Consider the following 15,791-nt stretch of genomic DNA (forward strand, 5'->3'; position numbering starts at 1 on the left):
GAAGCTAACGGTGTGGGAGGGACAAACAATCCAAAGCTTTCTCGGGATGGACCCCAAGATGATTTTCTACAGAACAGACAGTAATGGCCATTCTGTATTCCGCACCTGAGGGCCCATATTTGAAAGGCTGAGCATGGTTCCATGTCCTTTGTTGTCAACGAGAAAGTAAGAAATCGGACCAACTTTAGAGTCATCAAGAAAACGAAGAACCTACAAACCTTGACATAAGAGGACTAGGTAAAGGCACCATGTCACCTGGGGCGCGGCAGCTGTGCTTTAAACAACTGAAGATTGTTACATGGAAGAGATGTTTTCTTTGAGACCTTTTGATGTGCTGGGAGTGAGTGCAGACACACGGCATTTGACAATGGGGATTAGAAGAAAGCCATCATGAAAAGAATTTAAGACTGTCTTTAGTTGGCTTTTTTGTCTTCCTAAAGTTAAGTCAGAATATGACGCACTTCATGAGAAAAAAAAAAAAATCTATCAAACTACTTCCACACAGGCTTTAATGGCTCCAATTTGTCAATGTCAGCTTACATCTGTGTACATGTGTTCTGCCCTGACACTTTTTAAATTAAAAGGCACACTCTGGGAGTTCCCACTGTGGTGCAGGGGGTTAAGGATCCAGCCTTGTCTCTGCAGTGGCACAGGTTTAATCCCCAGCCTGGTGCTGTGGGTTAAGGATCTGGATCTGCAGCTATGGCGTAAGTTGCAGATGCAGTTTAGATTTGCTCCCTGGCCTGGGAATTTCCATATGCCATAGGAGTGGCCAGAAAGAAAAGAGAAGAGAAGAAAAGAAAAAAGAGAAGACTCTGTCTTCAGCTCAAAGCAGCATTTATACCCCTCCTAAGAATAACCATTGTGGGCTCTTCGCTAACTACTACAATTGAATTGTCATCCCATCTTCCTTAATGATGACATCATTTCTTTCCTTAACCAGTTCATAAACTGACACTCCTCTCAACAGTCTTTCCACAGTCTCTAACCGTTTATAGAATTATTTTCCTGGATGTCTTAGTCATGGCAATGAAATTTATTCTCAATAATACCATGTCGAGTTTTAATTAGATTACTGTTTTCCAGTCACTAGAGCAGTAAAATTATACTCAGATTTATTACCATACTTTCAACCAAATAAGAGAAGTAGCATTTTTCTGTTTTCAGCCATAGCAATAATTGCTTCGGAACTATCATTGTATTATTTTTTTGTCCCAAAAACTTACCATAAATGAACAACAGAGTGTCTTTTTGGGGGGGAAGTGAATTTTATTATGTTGGCCCCCAAACTTGTTGATAGTTTAATTGCTAAGAAATGAAATAGAAAAAGTACATCTGTAAAAGGGAGATTTCTACTTCGGGGTATGTATATACTCAAAAGGGTTGAAAGCCAGGACTTGAACAGATATTTGGACATTTAAGTTAATAGCACTGCTATTCACAATAGCTAATAGTGGAAGTAATCCAAGTATCTGTGGATGGATGAATGGATCAACAAGATGTGGCAGACAGACAGACAGATAGATATAGATATATAGATAGATAGATATCTCACAAATATAGATGATGGGATATTACTCAGCCTTAAAGCAAGGAAATTCTGACACATACGTCACCATGGATAAACCTTGAGGTCATTTTGTTAAGTGAAACAAGACAAACATTGTCTGATTCCATGTATGTGAGGTACTTAATCATCAAACTCATAGAGACAGAAAGTAGGAGGATGGCTGCCAAGGGAGGAGGATGAGGAGCTAGTGTTCAATGGTACAGAGTTTCAGTTTGAGATGATGGAAAAAGCTTGGAGGTTGGATGAGGGTGATGGTTGCACAGCACTGTGAATGTTCTCAATACCACTGTGTGGTACACTTGCAAATGGTTAGAATTGTGCATTTTATATTATATATATTTGCCACAATGAGAGAGATGCTTATTATGTAGTAAATTCACACAGGTCTATAAGGTAGGCATCATTATCTCCATTTTAAACTAGAGGGAAATGTGGCTTGCCCAGTACCATGAAGCCAACCGAGACTTACGGTCAGGTTCCAGAGCCAAGTTCAGCAGAGCAAGCTCCCTGCTGTGAAACTGCTTGTACTAAGGGCAACTGCCACAAGTCTCATTTCTCTCTGAGTTATTTTAATTGGTTTTTGTGATCATTTGGGTCCTAAGCAAACTAAAGAGAAGAGAAGTGCAGGAATCCTTTTGAGGGAATATATAAGAATTGTCTTTATAAAACTGGTTACCCCAGAGCAGAAGAAAGATAGGGGAGCCCCTGCTCCACACTGGAGCTGTTGTTCAGTTCTAGGTGGCATCTGCCTACATGGACATGCATCATGTACTTGCACAGACCTCCTTGGATGATAAAAGCATATCATAGCCCCAAAATTCCTGCATGGGGATCTTTGGAAACAATGCTTTGCATACTAAGTGCTGCATGCTCAGCCAGCCATCAGTATAAATCCACTGGGCACCTTGGAGTATTAAGAAAGTTTCTTTCCTGGAGTTCCCGCTGTGGCACAATGGGTTAAGAGCCTGACTGCAGCAGCTCAGGTCACCGCAGAAGCGCAGGTTTGACTCCCAGCCTGGCAAAGTGGCTTTCAAAAGGATCCAGTGTTGCTGCAGCTGTGGTGTAGGTCACAGCTGTGGCTTGGATTCAGCCCTTTGCCCCGGAACTTCCATATGCCACGGGTGCACCCATTAAAAAAAAGAAAAGTAAAGAAAAAAAGAAAGAAAGATTCTTTCCTTACTGCTCTCACAGAAAGAAACAAACTCTCTGGGCTGAGTGTTGTCTATATATCATGGTGAGAGCCGTTACCCTCCTGCTTTCTGTCCCCCAGGAATGGAACCTACAGATTATCCCTGGGGACCTACTCCGCTGAGGTCTTTGCTTTCCACGGTGCCCTGATTCTCTTCAGGTCATCAGAGTTTTACTGGGCCTCTTGTCGCAAAGTCTTGGGGGCCTTCAGACCCCACCACCCAGCCTCTCTCACACTTATTCGACAAATATTTAGGAGGCCTGAGATATGCCAGCCACCATGCTGAGCTCTGGGAGAGCAGAGGTGGATTCCATCTATCCCCACATCTCCAGACAGTCGCTGCCCTCAGGAACCCATAGTTTTTTGGGGAGACTGGCCAGCAGGCCATCACAACTTCAGTAAGCCTCTAATGAGAGCAGGCTCACCCCTGCACACACCAGCATCCCAGGTACCAGCCATCCCACTGTCCTGCACCCTGTGCCTCTGAGCTTTTGATCCCTGGGTCTGGAACGCCTTCCGTGTGGCTCACTTTTACCTGATGCCTGGTTACCACTCAGAGTCTAACTCTCAGCTGCCTTTTCTCCAAGACTCTTCCTAATGCCTCCACTCCAAATGGGTCTCTTCGTTTTCTATCCTCTTCTTGCTGCTTTCTTGGGCATCTATTATCGGCGCAACCCAGCGTATCTTGAAGTTAATTCTGCATATTTGTCTAGGTCTGGACACTGACATTATCAAAGGCAGGAATCATGTGCTCGTGGCATCTAGTACAAGTCTTATGACTAGTTGGCATCTGATTTGTATTGTTTTAAACCTGATGTTGCACAGTCCTGAGAATCCAGAGGAAAGAATTTCTGAATTCCAAGTGTCAGAGTCTAAACATGATGCATCAACATATTTGGCATATTAGAAGAAGTGCATTTTATGTTGAGATTTTTTTTTTTTGTCTTTTCTAGGGCCACACCCATGGCATACGGAGGTTCCCAGGCTGGGGGTTTAATCGTAGCTGTAGCTGCCGGCCTACACCACAGCCACAGCAACACCAGATCCTTAACCCACTGAGTGAGGCCAGGGATCAAACCCGTAACCTCATGGTTCCTAGTCAGATTCGTTAACCACTGAGCCATGACGGGAACTCCAATGTTGAGAATTTTTATGGCTGATGAATTATTGTGGAAAGTGCTGCACCTTTATTTTGGACAAGGGCCACTTTATAACTAAAATGAGCTATCCCAGCTTCTAGCATATGGCTTTGCAGATAGTACACCTGTGGTTTTTTATAATCTCCCCAGTTGAACAGTCGGCAATCCCCACCAATATCAGTTTATTTATCTTTTTTTTTTTTTTCTGCAGAGTAATGCTAATGGAGCAAAGAAAAAAAATCCCCCAAGATTACATGCTCAACTCCCTTTTACCCCACCCTGAAACCCTGGTCTTCTAAGAGATAGCACTGGACAACACAATGTCTCCCAGAAATAATGCTTGCATTCATCACTTGCAGGGAATCACCAAACATGTATGGAGGAAGAATACAGAGAATACAGCAAGAGACCTATAGGAGTTTGTACCTTCAGTTTGGAATTAAACTGTAGAAGCTGCCCCTGTATCTAAGCTGTGCTTTTCCAATGGGGCCAAGCAGTTGGCAAAACAGATCCCTTTATGAAGTTTCAGTTCTAATAAATAAATAAATAGATAGATAGATAGATAGATAGAGAATGAATGTTTAAGGAACAACATAGTGTTGCAAAAAAAGAGTAAAATTTGAAAAAAGGATTCTATGCAGCTGGCAATGTATCTCTCAGTCCATTTTTCAGGGAATATCTTAAATTCTTTTTTGAAAGGTTTTTCTGTATATAGATCTTTTTGTTGACAATCTTTTTCTTTCAGAACATTGAATATGTCCTCTCAATGCCCTCTAGTGTCCATGGTATATGATGAAAAGTCAGCTTTTAATGTTATGGATGATTTCTTGTAAGTGAGGAGTCATTTCTTTCTGCTTTCGAGATTTTCTTGTTGTCTTTGCCTTCTGATATTTTGTCAAGGATGTGGTTAGGTATGGACCTCGTTGAGTTTATAGCATTTTGAGGTTTTTAAGCTTCTTAGATATGTAGATAGAGTTTTCATCAAATTTGGGAAGTTTTTGACCACTGATTCTTCTTTTCTGGCCACGCCCATGGCACATGGAAGTTCCTGGGCCAGGGATTGAATCTGAAACCATTAATTCTTCACATGCATTTTCTACCTTTCCTTCTGGAACTCCAATTACATGTATGTTGGTGTATTTGACGGTGTCCCACAAGTCTTTGAAGCTCTGTTTACTTTTTTTAATTTTTTTTTCTGTTTCTCAGCCTGCATAATCTCTCTTTGGGTTTATTAATTCTTCTTCATGGGGCTTGCTGTGAGCCCCTTGAGTAAATTTTTTAATTTTAGTTATTATTATTTAGTTATGATATTCTCTACTTAGTGATATATCATTGTCATACTTTCCTTTAAATCTTTACACATAATACCCTTTAGTTCTTTGAGCAGATTGATAACTGATTTAAGGTCTTTGTCTATTAAGTCTACCATCTGGATCCCCTCCAGATCAACAACAGTTTTTTTCTTTTTTTGGCCACACCATGGCATATGGAAGTCCCCAGGCCAGGGACTGAATCCAAGCTTCAGCTGTGACTTACATGGTAGCTGTAGCTGTGGAAAAACTAGATCCTTTAACTCACTGTGCTGGGCCAGGGGATCAAATCTGTGCCTCTGTAGCAACCTGAGCCACAGCAGTTGGATTCTTAAGCCACAGCACCACAGTGGAAACTCCAAGAACATTTTTTATTAGCTGCTTTTTTGCTGTATATGATCCATAATTTCTTATTTCTTTGCATGTCTCATTTTTTTGCCAAAAACTGTACATTTTGGATAATATATTACAGTAACTTTTGAATCAGATATTCCTTTTCTATAAATTTTACTGGAGCATAGTTGACTTACAATGTTGTGTTAGTTTCAGGTACATAGCAAAGTGAATCAGTTTTACATATCCCCCATAAAAGCTATCACAGAGTATTTAGTAGATTCCCTGTGCTATACATTAGGTCCTTGTTACTTTTCAATTGTGTATATAGCAGTATGTAGATGCCACTCCCAACCTCCCAATATATCCCTTCCCCAGTGTTTCCCCTTTGGTAACCCTAAGTTTGGTTTTGAAATCTTTGAACCCATTTCTGTTTTGTGAATAAATAAATTCTTCTGTGTCATTTTGTATTAGATTCCACATATTAGTGATCTCATATTTGTATTTAGCTGAACTTCTTCACTTAGTATAATCTCTAGACATTTATAATTGAAAAATAAAACACATATATAAAAACACAGAAAAGAAATGGATGATGTAATGACTTATTATAGGGCAAATACCCTTGCTTGAAACTACCACCCAGATCAAAACGTGGAACTTGACCAGCCAGCCACTCCAGTCCCAACACAACTGTCTCCTCCTAAAAAAAAGTAGCTACCGTCCTGACTTTTATGATAATCATTGCCTTGTATTTCTTTATGGTTTTATCATCCAGGTATGCCTCCCTAAACACCATATTTCATGTTTCCCACTTCCCCAATTTGTTATGTATTTTGAGTTTCTTAAACCTACACATTTCCCCCTCCATCCTTTCTCTTCCTTCAACCCCAGTTTATTTCGTTATTGGTTCTGTTTGTGTGTGTGTTTGTCCCACCTCACTGCTGCTAATTCTGTAGCAACTCTCCTGGACTAGGTATTTGGATTTTGTGTTCCCTGTAGTCATAGAGATGCTGACTTCTTTGCTTCCTTTTTTTTTAAAATGTCTTGCTTTCATTCTTAAACTTGACTTCCTTGAGTTCACCCTGGGGGCATCATGGTTCAGTGATTTGCCAATGATTGGTCAGAATATTTTCTAAATACCTTAAACCAATAAGTCTTTGAATTTTTGCCGATGGCATCTGTATATGAAGGCACACTTTCAAGTTTCAGGAAGTTTATAAATCAGCCTTAGCTTTCACTTCCTGCCTATGCAGGGTTTCAAGGTCAGTCACAGGTGAGTGACCAAAGTCCCTTTTCTTGGGTCTTTTCTGGGCATGTGTACAGCCTTGTACATACATAAAGCCTTTTAAGTCCTTAACAGCTTATCCAAATCTTTAAATATCCTCTATAGCCATCACAAGACCCTTCTCTACAGCATAGGAAAAGCTACTCAATAGTATGTCATAACCTATATAGGGAAAAAATAATGCTTATATTTATCTGTATTACTGATTCACTTTGCTGTACACCTGAAACTACTACAATATTGTAAATCAACGCTACTCCAATGAAATTAAATTTTTTAAAAATATCCTCTCTGGCATCAAATTTTCCAAGACTTTCTTTTAAGTTTTGGGCCAGGCTCTTGTTTTGCTCCAATTGAAATTACAGCCTTACATAGCCATCATGTTAACAAGTGCAGCCATTTACTATTGGTTTGGGTTACAACCTGAGATAGGGTTTTTCCACAGAATTTACATCCCAATCAAATCAAAGAATACCAACACTCTGGGAATAGTGCTTTTACATGCAGATGAGATGTTCTGTGCCCTGAAGATGATGCTTTAAACAGAGCTCCAAGAGGTGCATTCCCCTCAGTTGGTTCTGAGGCTTCCATTGCTCATGGCTACTATGCCAAGGAGGTGAGAGGCATGAGGATGCATTCAGTAGTTTTGTTTTGTTTTGATGGCTGCACCTGCAGCATGTGGAAGTTCCCAGGCTAGGGAATCAGAGCTGCAGCTGCCGGCCTATGCCATAGCCACAGCAATACCAAGCTGCACCTGAAATCTACATCAAGGCTCACGGCAATGCCGGATCCTTAACCCACTGAGTGAGGCCAGGAATCAAACCCACAACCTTATGGATATTAGTCAGGTTCTTAACCTACTGAGCCACAAGAGGAACTACTCAGTAGTTTTTCTTAAATAAATAATGTTCAGGTTGTTCCCTGAGCTCGCTTTCCAGAGTTCTGAAATGGTTTACATTACCCATATTTCTGCAATTGTTTTGTGTAGAATAGGACTTGCTGAGGTCCATACTCTGTCATTCTGGAAGTTCTCACCTCATATATAAGTTTCTTGCTCTGTTATCTTGAATCATATTTTCCTCTAAACCTTTACAGCAAGAGAATTGAAAAAACATACGCTTGCACAAAAATTTGAACATGGTTGTTTCTAACAGCAGAATTCATAATAGCCAAAAGGTAGAAACAAACCAAATGTCCATCCACTGATGGACAGACAAATCAATTATGGTATAAATCCATGCAATGAAATATTATTCAGCATTTAAAAGGAATGAAGTATTGATACATGTTACAACATGGACAAACCTTGAAAACATCAAAGTGAAGGAAGCCAGTTGGAAAAGGCCACAGATTATGTGATTCCATATACATCAAATGTCCTGAACAGACAAAGGCATCGAGACAAAAAGTATATTTGTGGTACCCGAGGGTTAGGAATAAGGAGGAACAGAGAGTGACTACCAATGGGTATAGGAATCTGGGCAGGGAGAGGGGAATGAAAACCTTCTAAAATTAGTGGTTATGATTGCACGGCTCTGTGACTATACTAAACACCACTGAATCATATACTTTCAAAGGGTAAACTTTATGGTATATGAATTTCGTCACTATAAAGCTGTTTAAAATTCCCTTATAGGATCGCTAGCTATAAGTAAGAGAAGAGAATTCTAAAATTTTGGAAACTATTTCAAGTCTAGAGAAGTGATCAACTGAATCACCCTGTCATTCCTTTATGTATTCATTCATCTATTTCATGGGATGATTCATGTGCAGTGCCTGGCATAAAGGAAGCACTCTAATAGGTGTTCGTCATTATTAATCATTTTAGAACATGTAAGTGCCAAGGTACCACTGCATAAGAAAATGAATGAAATATGTTTCCAGTTTCTAAGAACTTGACAATCTAAGGAGTGCACAGACATGTAAACAAAAAAACTACGACAACAGGAAAAGTATGTGGCAGAGAAATATAAAAGACACTACAAGAGTACAGATGGAGAAGACATTTATTTAGCCAGAGAGAATAAAGGAGGCTTTCTAAAGAGAAGTGACAAGATTCTCATTGCCTCTCATGACCGGAGACCCATTAGATTGTGATCTGGAATCATGATTCCAGATTATCTTGTCAATAGGTGTTCTAACACCTAGTCATCTGATAAATGAGTTGAAGTAAGAGTTTTGTGGGTGGAAAGTGGAAGAAGTGTATTCCAAGCAAAACAAAACAACATAGCATGTGCAGAGATAAAGAAGCATGAGAGTGTGTGCATGGGGCATCTGAGGATGTAGTAAAAGATGATACTAGAAAAGTAAGTAGAGTTTAGGATTCACAGGTGGATTTTAAGCAAGGGAGTGTCACTAGCAGAAAAGAGATGCATTTGAGAGCACAAGGCTGGTAGCAGGGAGCCTGATTTAGGAGGATCGAGATGAAGGCTGAACTAAGGATGTAATAGAGCAAGAAGTACGAGGAAGAGGAGGAAGGGGACTCTAAGTGTCTCCAGGATGTAAAACTGAGACAATCTGATCATTGATTGGATTTGGACAGTTAGAAGATGAGCCAGGATAAGCACCTGTCTAGTTGGTTTGTTTCACAAGGTAGATGTCAGCGCCATTCATCTCAATGTGAAATAAAAGAAAAGGAGCAATTTTGAGGGGAAAAGGCAATGTCTCCATTTGGGGGTCATGATGAGTTTCTGACATCTGTAGAACATATAGGTAGAAATGCACAGTCATTCACTGAAAGCTTAGTTTTGAATTTAAGAGAGACCTATGGGCTACAAATAGATTCATGAATTATCAGCATAAAGTTAGTAGTAGAAGCCATTGAGTAGATGAGATTGTCCAAGGAGAGAATGTAGAATAAAATGAGAATATAAAAAATGTTAAAGTGTTAGGAGGAGTTTCCATTGTGGTTGGGTTAAAAACCTGACATAGGCACTTATGATGGAGGATAATGTGAGAAAAAGAATGTATATATGTATTTGTGACTGGGTCACCTTGATGTATAGTAGAAAATTGACAGAACACTGTAAACCAGCTACAATGGAAAAAATAAAAGTCTTTTTAAAAAAAACCTGACACAGGGAGTTCTTTTTTTTTTGTCTTTTTGCCATTTCTTGGCCCACTCCCTCGGCATATGGAGGTTCCCAGGCTAGGGGTCTAATTGGAACTGTAGCTGCCAGCCTACACCAGAGCCAGGGCAACTCGGGATCCGAGCCGCATCTGCAACCTACACCACAGCTCACGGCAAGGCCAGATCCTTAACCCACTGAGCAAGGGCAGGATTGGACTAGCAACTTCATGGTTCCTAGTCGGATTCGTTAACCACTGCGCCATGACGGGAACTCCAGGGAGTTCTGATCATGGCTCAGTGGTAACAAACCCAGCTAGGATCCATGAGGATGCAGGTTTGATCCCTGGCCCCACTTGGTGGGTTCAGGATCCGGTGTTGCTGTGAGCTGTGGTGTAGGTCACAGACACAGCTCAGATCCCGCGTTGCTGTGGCTGTGGTGTAGGCCAGCAGATGCAGCTCCAATTTGACCCCTAGCCCGGGAACTTCCATATGCCACGGGTGTCTTCCATAAAAAGACAAAGAACAAAAAAAAAAAGAAAGAGAGAAAGAAAAAAACACCTCTGACATAGTCTTTGTGAGGATTCGGGTTTGACACCTCACCCAGTGGGTTGAACCTGGTGTTGTCACAAGCCACAGATGTGGCTTGGATCTGGTGTTAATGTGGTTGTGGTAAAGGCTTCAGCTGCAGCTCCGATTCGATCCCTAGCCCAGGAATTTCCATATGCCACAGACACAGATGTAAAAATAGAGATAGATAGATAGATAGATAGATAGATAGATAGATAGATAGATAGATAGATGGATGGAAAAATCTTAGGGCATAAAAACATTTGAGGGTAAGGAAGAGGAATAATAACCCCAGTGAGGCTTCAGGCAAGATTCCCCAAGAAACAGGAGCTGGGAAGAGAATGTAGAAGTTAGGAGAAGACCAAGTCCCATCTCAATCACCTTGAGCACTAACTTCTCGAAACAATGGTTTGCTTGCCTGAAGGTTGGTAATGGTGTTTTGCAAATGTTAATAAAAGTTTGCTCTTATAAAGTAGAAATAACTCAAGAGTTCACACCTACCAACGTGAAAGATTTTATAATCAGCACTATAAAGGCATCACACACAAAGTTGCTGAGAAGAAAGCTGGGCTCAGTTTTACCAAAGAAGACTGACCAAGAGAAACCCTGCATTTGATTACCCAAAACTAGGAACTGAGCAGTGTCACCCACTAAGTACCATTTTCCACACTGAGGCCCTGGGAATCGAAGCCTCTCAATTGAAACTATGAATTCTGTGAGAGTGGTTTGATAACAGTCATGACCAAGGACAAAATACTTTCATTTTCCAAACAGAGCAATTGGATTAACTCCCAGAGGCAATAAAATGTTTCCTCTAAGTCCTATCGAATAACCTTAAATTTCAACACTTTCATATATTACAGTCAAGACAAAGTGCAAAAAAGCAAAACTCAGGACACAGCTGAATCAGTAAAACGGTTCATCACCTCCAGAAATTCTACCATTTAGACTCATGGAATTGTGAAGCATTTCCTTTTCTGGAGGAAAAAAAATTCAACCATCTCAAGTTATATTTTTCAGCTTTATAACATATTTTGACAAATAAAATTGTGTAAAGTGTACAATATGATCATTTGACTGCATATTTTTTGAAATGATTATGACAATCAGATTAATACTTTCATTACCTCTTAACTTGTGTGTGTGTGTGTGGTAAGAACGCTTAAGATACACTCCCTTAGAAAAATTTCAAGTACACAACACAGTATTATTAACTCTGTCACCATGTTGTACATTAGATCCCCAGAGCTCATTCATTTTATGAAATTAAAATTTTAGTGATATATTACAGGGTTAATAATTTTCTCTTTGGGGACATGGATCTTAAATAGTGTTAAGTATTATTGCATTTTCTCTCTTTTTTTAATTGAAGTATAGTTGACTTACAATGCCGTGTTCATTCCTGCTATACAGCAAAGTGATTCAGTTATAAATATATGTACACATGCTCTTCTTTATATTCTTTTCCATTGTGGCTTATCATAGGAAAATTGAAGTTCTCTGTGCTATACAGTAGGGCCTTGTTGTTTTTCCCCTCTATGTATAATAGTTTATATTGCATTTTCCCTTTTTTGCCATCGCAACCTGATACACTGGTCAACCTTGTTTCTGTAGCTGCCCCACAGCCCCCTAAATGCATCCTTGAATCTTTGGGTGCGATTAAAGAACACGACAATGAATACGGCTCAATGAGGTCAAAATCACAGTTCAGTTCAGATAAGCTACGACTGTTTAATTCAGCTTAAGCAATTGAGGGAGAAAGTTGAAAAAGGCAGATGTCATTTGAATAGTCAAACATTGATAAACGATTAACACGAGAACTAATATTTCTGAATAAACACACTCCTTTTTTTCTTAGCAAATCAACTTCCTCTGAAGATGAAAACAATCAATACTCTCTTTCCTGGTATTTCTTTAATGAGTGTTTCAGCCTCAGGAGCACACTGCTTACTTGTATCCTTTATGTTGATAGCTGTGGCCTCTGCTCTCTCAGTGGACAAGATAAAAGAGTTCACTTCCTTATATTTAGTGTATTATTAAATACACAGTTTTCTCAGGAATGACTACCAGAGTTGAACTATTCCATCTCTCCTGAATGATTTTTCAGTCTGGAGTGTGGGAATCATGCCTTATTTCATAACAGGCGGCCAGGGTGAATGATTGTTTCAATGATGCCCCTCTTCTCCAACTCAGCCAGCAGACAGACACTCATTTTTCAAAATACTGGCCTTTCCCTTCTTCTTTTGAATGGAGACTATTTAGGAGACAGTCACCCACTGCTGCCCTGATAACCGCTTGGAATAGCATCATCATTTATGTTGACAATATCATGGCTCTGGGTCGGCTCACAAAATAGCCAAAGAAACCCATTTGTCATCTTACAGGTTCTATGCAGAAGTGAACTTTCAGTTATAAATGCTTCGAGCTAAGGCTCTCTTTCCCTAGAAGAGAGCTTAAAGGAAAGATTAACTCCTCATTTTGTTTATTTTGGGGTTGGGATGTTTGGCGTGGGCATTTATAAAGTGATCCATGATGAATCACCCTAATAGCCCATAAGACATGGAAAATATTTGCTTGACCTGACAGGTATCTTTAGGTGGGGCAGCTACTTGCCAGATCCATAAGGAACACTGCTAGAAAAATCAGTTTCTCTCTTGTAGAAGTAAAACATGTAAGAGGTTTCATTTGACGTTAAATTTTATGTCTCTTTTAATTTGGTCTCTCCCTCGGTGCAATTCAAAAAGTGGCCACTTATCAAATTCTCAGATTTTAGTATTAAATTTGTGGATTCATTTAGGGAAATTTTATCTTTTTTACAATATTGAGTTTTTTGGGGTTTCTTTCTGGGGCCACACCCACAACATATGGAGATTACCAGGCTGGGGGTCCAATCGGAGACACAGCTGCCAGCCTACACCACAGCCACAACAACGCAGGATCCGAGCCATGTCTGTGACCTAGAGCACAGCACATGGCAACACCGGATCCTTAACCCACCAAGCCAGGCCAGGGATGGAACCCACAACTTCATGGTTCTTAGTTAGGTTTGTTTCCACTGTGCCACGATGGGAACTCCTACACTGAGTTTTCCATCCAGGAAAATTGTCTTGCTTTTTTTTTTTTTTTGTCTTTTGTCTTTTGTTGTTGTTGTTGTTGTTGTTGTTGCTATTTCTTGGGCCGCTCCCGCGGCATATGGAGGTTCCCAGGCTAGGGGTCTAATCAGAGCTGTAGCCACCGGCCTACGCCAGAGCCACAGCAACGCGGGATCCGAGCCGCATCTGCAACCTACACCACAGCTCACGGCAACGCCGGATCGTTAACCCACTGAGCAAGGGCAGGGACCGAACCCGCAACCTCATGGTTCCTAGTCGGATTCGTTAACCACTGCGCCACGACGGGAACTCCTGTCTTGCTTTTTTATTTAGCCTTCCATAAAGTTTTATCACTTTTTTCAAAAATTTCTGGTGCACATCTTTTTTGCCATTTCTACTTAATTTATAATGTTTTGCCATTTGAATGGGATTTTTAAATTTTCTATTTAGTGGTGACAGTATATAGAAAAACAATTAATTTCTCTATTTTTACCCTGTGTCTATCTGGGGTAATCACTCATTAGTTTTAATAGTTTTTCAGTTGATTTTCTTTTATCTTCCAGATAATTAACTGTATAATCTGTAAATACTCAAAATTTACCTTTTTCTTCACTATATTTGTATTTCCTATTTCTTTTATATATATATATATATTATATACGTATATATAATATCATTGGCTAGGACCTCCAGAATAATGATAAATAATAGCAGCTATTTTAGGCCTACATCTTTCTCCTTACCAATGTTTTGTTTTCCTTTTGCTTTTTAGGGCCGAACCCACGGCATATGGAAGTTCCCAGGCTAGGGGTCAGATTGGAGCTGCAGCTGCCGGCCTATACCACAGCCATAGCAACACCAGATCCAAGCCATGTCTGTGACCTACACCACAGCTCACTGGCAACACTGGTCCTTAAGCCACTGAGCAAGGCCAGGGACCAAGCCACAAAGGGAACTCCTCGACTTTAATTTTTAATTGCAAGCCATGTTACAGCAAAAAAATAATAATAATTTAATAATGAAAGAAAAATCACCCTGAATCCCACACGAAAACAAACTTTAAAAATTACCTGGGAGTTCCTGTTATGGCTCAGTAGTAACAAACCTGACTGTATCCATGAGGACAATGGTTCAAGCCTTGGCCTTGCTCAAAAGATTAAAGGATCCAGCATTGCCATGAGCTGTGGTGTAGGTCACAGATGTGGCAAGGATTCCGTGCTGCTGTGACTGTGGTGTAGAATGGCAGCTACAGCACCAGATCGACTCCTAGCCTGGGAATTTCCATATGCCCTGTGTGTGCCCTCCCCGCCCCCACCCCCCAAAAAAACACACACTAAAAACACAGAGATAGATATGATTACCAAAGGTGGAGGCAAGGACACAAAAATTAGGAGTTGGGATTAAAAAATACACACTACTCTATATAAAACAGATAATCAACAAGGACCTACTTTATAGCCCAGGGAACTAGACTCAAGACTCAATATTTGTAATAACCTATAGTGGAAAAGAATCTACAAAAGAATATACATGTGTGTATATATATGTATATATATATATGTTTCTATAACTGAATCATTGTGCTGTATACCTGAAACTGGCATTGTAAATCAACTATATTTCAATTTAAAATTCTTTAAATTACTTAAAAAAAAACAACTGTGTATAGACAGGCTAAGAAAAGACATACATGGAACTGCTCTGGGTGGCTGCTTTTTTTTTTTTTTTTTTTTTGTCTTTTTAGGGCCGCACCTGCAGCATATAGAAGTTCCCAGGGCTAGGGGTTGAATCAGAGCTGTACCATTGGCTTACCGCACAGCTTATGGCAACGCCAGATCCTTAACCCACTGAGCAAGGCCAGAGATCAAACCTGCATCCTCATGGACACTCGTCAGATTCATTGCCACTGAGCCACAACAGGAACTTCTGGTCTGGGTAGTTCTTTTAGGGAGTGGAATTCCGGAACAGGAACAAGATGTTTAGGAGACCCACTTTCTGTTTTGTGCACTTCTGGATGGCTTGGCTTTTTGCAATGAGCAGTTTCTCCTTGGATGGTTTTAAAATGCATCTTGGAAAAAAATCTAAAGGGCACAACACATGTAAAGACTTGTCTTTGCATATCGAGATTTAGAGACGTGCACATCTTTAATCGCTAAAATTTAAGTTTTGTTCACTAAACCTCAACTAAATGATCAAGATCCAGATAGAGAGATAAATAGATGATAGAAAGATT

At 40.1% G+C, this 15,791-nt stretch overlaps 1 protein-coding gene across 4 annotated transcripts in view; it reads left to right on the plus strand.

Moving 5' to 3' along the window:
• DLGAP1 (DLG associated protein 1) overlaps positions 1 to 15,791 on the plus strand; it is a 328,364-nt gene that overhangs the window by 127,583 nt on the left and 184,990 nt on the right. The window lies entirely within an intron of this gene.

The sequence above is a fragment of the Phacochoerus africanus genome, chromosome 8 (assembly GCF_016906955.1).
Source record: "Phacochoerus africanus isolate WHEZ1 chromosome 8, ROS_Pafr_v1, whole genome shotgun sequence".
NCBI lineage: Eukaryota > Metazoa > Chordata > Mammalia > Artiodactyla > Suidae > Phacochoerus > Phacochoerus africanus.